Genomic DNA, 6,000 nt, shown 5'->3' on the forward strand with positions numbered 1-6,000 from the left:
GTCAACTTGATGAATGCAGCTCAGGCAGAGGACTCGTCAGATGTGATCATGGGTAACTTTCCAGTTAACTCTTTTCCAGCAAAAGTTCTTTTCGACACTGGTGCATCACATTGTTTCATGTCAAGATCATTTGTTTCCAAGCATGACTTCATTTCACAAATGTTGGGTAAACCTATGGGAGTGGTTTCTCCGGCTAAGTCTATGAGGGCTACTTCAATAGTCCCGGATGTTTCTATCATGATGGGTGATTTCAAGTTTCTGGCTTCTCCAATGGTTCTTGGTAACTCGGATATTGATCTTATTCTCGGGATGGATTGGCTTTCTAAGCACAAGGCTCAGCTTGATTGTGCAGCCAGGCAGATTCAATTAACTCATTTGTCTGAGGATGTAATTGTCTTTGCCGCGAATGATGATACCATCCGTCTGTTTTCTCTCAATGAGAAGGGTGAACTGGATGCTATCTCGCAAATTCCAGTCGTTTGCGAATATCAAGACGTCTTTCCAGAAGAGCTCCCAGGAATGCCTCCGCCTCGGCCAGTTGAATTCGTTATTGATCTTGAGCCTGGTACGGAACCTATGTGCAAACGTCCTTACAAGCTCGGACCTGAAGAGTTGAAGGAGCTGAAGAAGCAACTCGATATTCAAGAGAAAATGGGTCTCATCCGGCCTAGTTCTTCTCCGTGGGGTTGTGGTGTTCTTTTTGTGAAGAAGAAGGATGGAACGGACTGACTTTGTGTTGATTACCGTCCAGTGAACAAGAAGACCATCAAGAACAAATATCCACTTCCCAACATTAATGAGCTGTTCGAACAACTCAAAGGTGCCCAAGTATTCTCCAAGCTTGATCTCCGTATGGGTTATCATCAGATTCGAATCCATGAGCAAGATATTCCCAAGACGGCTTTCAGGACAAGCTTTGGTTCTTATGAATACACTATAATGTCTTTTGGCCTCGTCAACGCTCCTCCGACGTTCTCTCGCATGATGAACTTCATCTTCAACGCCTACACCAATGACTTCGTTTTGGTCTATCTCGACGACATTCTGGTTTTCTCGAAGAACAAGGAAGATCATGCCAAGCATTTGCGTTTGGTTCTTGATAAGCTCAGGGAACATCAGTTCTACGCCAAGTTCTCCAAGTGTGAATTTTGGCTCAATGAGGTTCTTTATCTTGGTCATATCATCTCTGCCAAGGGCATTGCCGTGAATCCTGAGAAGGTGTCTGCAATTGTGAATTGGGAACCTCCTCAGAACGTGAAGCAACTCCGCAGTTTTCTCGGTCTCGCAAGCTATTGCCGAAGATTCGTTGAAAACTTTTCTAAGATCGCGAAGCCTCTCTCTAATCTTCTCCAGAAGCACGTCAAGTACGTTTGGTCTCCGGAGTGTGACATTGCTTTCAACACTTTGAAAGACAAGTTGATCACTGCTCCAGTTCTGACTCCGCCTGATGAATCCAAGCCGTACGAGGTCTTTTGTGATGCCTCTCTCCAAGGTCTTGGTGCAGTATTGATGCAAGAGAAGAAAGTTGTTGCTTATACCTCTCGCCAGTTGAAGCCTAATGAGAAGAACTACCCCACTCATGATCTCGAGTTGGCAGCAGTTGTGCATGCTCTTTTGACTTGGAGACATCTTCTATTGGGTAGAAAAGTGGACATTTTCACTGATCACAAGAGTCTCAAGTACATCTTCACTCAGCCTAATCTCAACCTCAGGCAAACTCGATGGGTCGAAATGATTCAAGAGTATAATCCGAGTATTGAGTATACTCCAGGCAAGGCCAATGTGATTGCTGACGCTTTGAGCAGGAAGGCCTACTGCAACAGTCTGATTCTCAAGCCTTATCAACCGGAGCTTTGTGAAGCTTTCCGCAAACTTAATCTGCAAATTGTTCCTCAAGGTTTCCTCGCCAACCTTCAAGTCTCTCCTACCTTGGAAGACCAGATTCGCCAAGCTCAGCTTCTTGATGCCATGGTGAAAAAGGTGAAGATTGGGATTGCCAAGAGTCAATCCAAGTACAAGTGCTACCGCCTTGATGACAAGGACACTCTCTTCTTCGAGGATCATATTGTTGTACCCAAAGGTGACCTCCGTAAAGTGATCATGAACGAGGCTCACAATTCTCTTCTCTCCATCCACCCTGGGAGCACGAAGATGTATCAGGACCTCAAGTAAGCTTATTGGTGGAATCGAATGAAGCGCGAAATCGCTCAATTCGTGAATGAATGTGATGTCTGCAGAAGAGTGAAGGAAGAACCCCAAAGGCCAGCTGGTCTCCTCCAACCTCTTGCCATTCCAGAATGGAAGTTTGACCACATTGAAATGGACTTCGTGACTGGCTTTCCAAAGTCCAATCATGGCAATGATGCTATATTCGTTATCATCGACAAACTCACCAAAGTGGCTCACTTTCTGCCTATCAAAGAGTCGATCACTGCAGCTCAATTGGTGGAACTCTATACCTCTCATATTGTCTCTCTGCACGGTATTCCACAAGTGATCTCTTCAGACCGTGGCAGCATCTTTACCTCGAAGTTTTGGGATTCTTTTCAGAAGGCCATGGGCACCAACATCCGCTTCAGCACAACTTTCCATCCTCAAACTAGCGGTCAAGTCGAGCGTGTCAACCAGATTCTTGAAGATATGCTCAGGGCTTGTGTGATCTCCTTCGGCATGAAGTGGGAGGATTGTCTTCCTTATGCTGAATTCTCCTACAACAATAGTTTTCAAGCAAGTTCGGGCAAGGCCCCATTTGAAATTCTGTATGGCAGGAAGTGCCGTACCCCTCTCAACTGGTCTGAAACCGGTGAACGTCAGCTTTTGGGTAATGACTTAATCACAGAGGCAGAAGAAATGTGCAAAGTCATTCGTGATAACCTCAAAGCAACCCAATCCCGCCAGAAGAGCTACTATGATAGTAAGCACCGCGATTTGGCTTTCGAGATTGGAGATCATGTTTACCTCCGCGTCTCTCCTATGAAAGGTACTCGTCACTTCGGTATCAAAGGGAAGCTTGCCTCCAGATACGTGGGACCTTTCAAGATTGTCAGCAAGAGAGGCGACCTCGCCTATCAACTCGAGCTTCCTTCAAACTTTGCAAATGTTCATGACGTGTTCCATGTCTCTCAGCTTCGAAAGTGCTTCAAGACTCCTGACCGCACCGTCAACTTCGAGGACATTGAGCTCCAAGAAGATCTCTCTTATCACGAGCACCCAGTTGCTATTCTTGAAGAGACTGAACGCAAGACTCGCAACAAGTCAATCAAATTTCTCAAAGTCAAGTGGTCACACCATTCCGACCGTCAAGCTACCTGGGAACGCGAGGATCACCTCCGTTTTGAGTACCCGGCGTTCTTTCACTCCTAGATCTCGGGACGAGATCCTTTCGTAGTGGTGGAGTGTTGTAACACCCCGGATGTAACTTTCCCAATTTGTACTCCAACTCTTGCCGTTTCTGGCGTTAAGTTATTTTATTTCCTCGGGTTCGGGTCTTTGTCTCCGTGTGTTGTTGTCGTTGTCATGCATCTCATATCATGTCATCATGTGCATTGCATTTGCATACGTGTTCATCTCATGCATTCGAGCATTTTCCCCGTTGTCCGTTTTGCATTCCGGCGCTTCGTTCTCCTCCGGTGGTCATTTCTAACTTTTTTTCGTGTGTGGGGATTAAATATTTCCGGATTGGACCGAGACTTGCCAAGCGGCCTTGGTTTACTACCGGTAGACCGCCCGTCAAGTTTCATACCATTCGGACTTCGTTTGATACTCCAACGGTTAACCGAGGGACCGAAAAGGCCTCGTGTGTGTTGCAGCCCAACACCCCTACAATTTGGCCCAAAACCCACCAAACTCTGATCCATCATCTAGAGCGTTCGATCACGATCGCGTGGCCGAAAACCGCACCTCATTTGGACTCTCCTAGCTCCCTCTATGCCTATTTAAACACCCCCCGATTTTCGGATCTCCTCCTACCTCCGAAACCCTAGAAATCGTCCCCGCGCCATGCCGGACGAAAACCTGTCGACGGACATTGTCCGGCCCGCCTCTCCGCCGCCACGTGGCGCCCCGGGATTCGTCCACCCGGGCGCGCCCACATCGCCCGCCACTGCCACTCCCGCCGGCCCGCCAGGCCCGGAGCGGGCCCTCCTCCTCCGCCGCTCGAGCCAGAGCGCATCGCCGCCGCCCGCCTCGTCTTCCCCCGCACGCCGCTCGCCGCCTCCGCACCGCCACCGCGCCGGCGCCGCGACCGCCGCCGCGCGCCATCTCCGCCCGGAGCTCCTCGCCGGCCCCGCTGCCTCCGCCCGCCGGCGCCACCACCAGCCGTCGCCATCGCGCCCTGCGCCGCCGCCCCCGGCCACCGGCGTCCGTGCCCGCCGGCCGCCGCCGTCCGGCCTCCCCCCTTGTCACCGGCAACCTCCTCCTCTCCGGCAGCTACAGTTCCTCGCCGGAGTTCCTTAATTTCCGTGCGCGAGATCTAGATCCAAAAAACCCTAGAGGTTGATTTTTTTGTCCAAGTCCCGAAATTCTCAGTCCAAGTGCTCATGTTCGCGGCTCTGTAACTTTGCATCCGTAGCTCCGATTCATGCATATAGCATATCAAAATGTTTATATCAGAGAGTACATCAGTTCATTCCATTGCATCATTTTCATTGGAGCTCATCTTGATGCCCGAAATGCTGTTAGAAGAGGGCTACTTGAGTAAATTGTCAGATCTGCTACTCCGTTTAGCACTTTTGTCATTTTTTCCATGATTATTGTGTGCATGCTATGCCCGTGAGTTCTACATGTGTTTTGTTAAGGGTTTTGTCATCTTTCCAGAGGTGCAACCCATGTATTTTTGTGATGAGTGTGGTGACTTGTGCAAGCTTGCAAAGTGGTGCACTTGCTAATTCTGTTTTCAGGGACTTAGTAATTTCACTAAGTCCTGGAGCTGTTTATCTCATGTTGTCATATGTTCATGTTGTTTCCTAGTGATCCGTGCCTCTTTTGAGGATGATCAGAAAGATGTTTTATTAATCTTGTAGTGCTTTGTCCATCCATGTCTTTGTTTGCAATTATGGAGCAACCTAGCTTGAGTCAATCGAGCTCTAGTTTAGCTACTTTGTGAATCTGGGCAGATTGTCAACTTGTTTGCAATTTTGCCGGTGATGTTGTAGTTGATCTGTGCATGCTATGCTATTGTTCTTGCCATGTCTAGCTTGCATTTTGTTCCTTCTTGATGGGTGTATGATTATCTTGTCATGACTTGCACCGTAGTGAGTGCATCGAGCTCGTAAACGTGCCTACTTGAGATCTGTTTCAGCATGTGTCAGTTTTTCACTAAGTCTGAAAACTGATTATGTTTTTGCTATGTTCACATACTTGCAATTGTATTTTTTGATCCCTTTTGGCTCAAGGTCACTAAGGGACTTTTGTTAAGCTCTTTGAGTAGCTCCATGCCAGGCTTTACTTTGCCATGTTCAGGTCCTGTAGCAGGTAGTTTTGTCGCTCCGAAGAGGGCTACCTGATCTGAAATTCCAGACAAGTGTTAATTTCACTAAGTCTGAGATCTGTTTGCCATTTGCATTTTTACCATGCTTGTTTGAACCTGTTAATGGATGAATTGGCCGTAGCTCAGTGCTAGATTTTTGTTAAGCATCTTTTGTGCATCCCTGCCATGTATTTTGTTGTCATGTTTGGGTGCTGTAGCATGGTCATCTCATTGCATTTAGATGCCTACTTGCTGTAAATCGCAGACCGGTGTCATTTTTGAATCGCTTGCCATTTCCAAACCGTAACTCCGATTCCGGCGTTCTTTATATCGTTTTCAAGCGATTTCATCTAATCTTTTCAGTGGCATACTTGGAATTCTAGGTTGAGGCCTGGTTCATGCATTTCCTGTCATATCTTGCATTTTGCATCCCGCATCGCATCCCGCATAGCATATCATCTTTGCATCGTGTTGTTTGAGTTTGCACGTGGTTGATTGTATCCTTTTTGCTTGTTTTTATTGTTTGGGTAGAG

Source organism: Triticum urartu, chromosome 2A, assembly GCF_056163025.1.
Source record: "Triticum urartu cultivar PI428250 chromosome 2A, HENAU_Tu73, whole genome shotgun sequence".
Classification (NCBI taxonomy): Eukaryota; Viridiplantae; Streptophyta; class Magnoliopsida; order Poales; family Poaceae; genus Triticum; species Triticum urartu.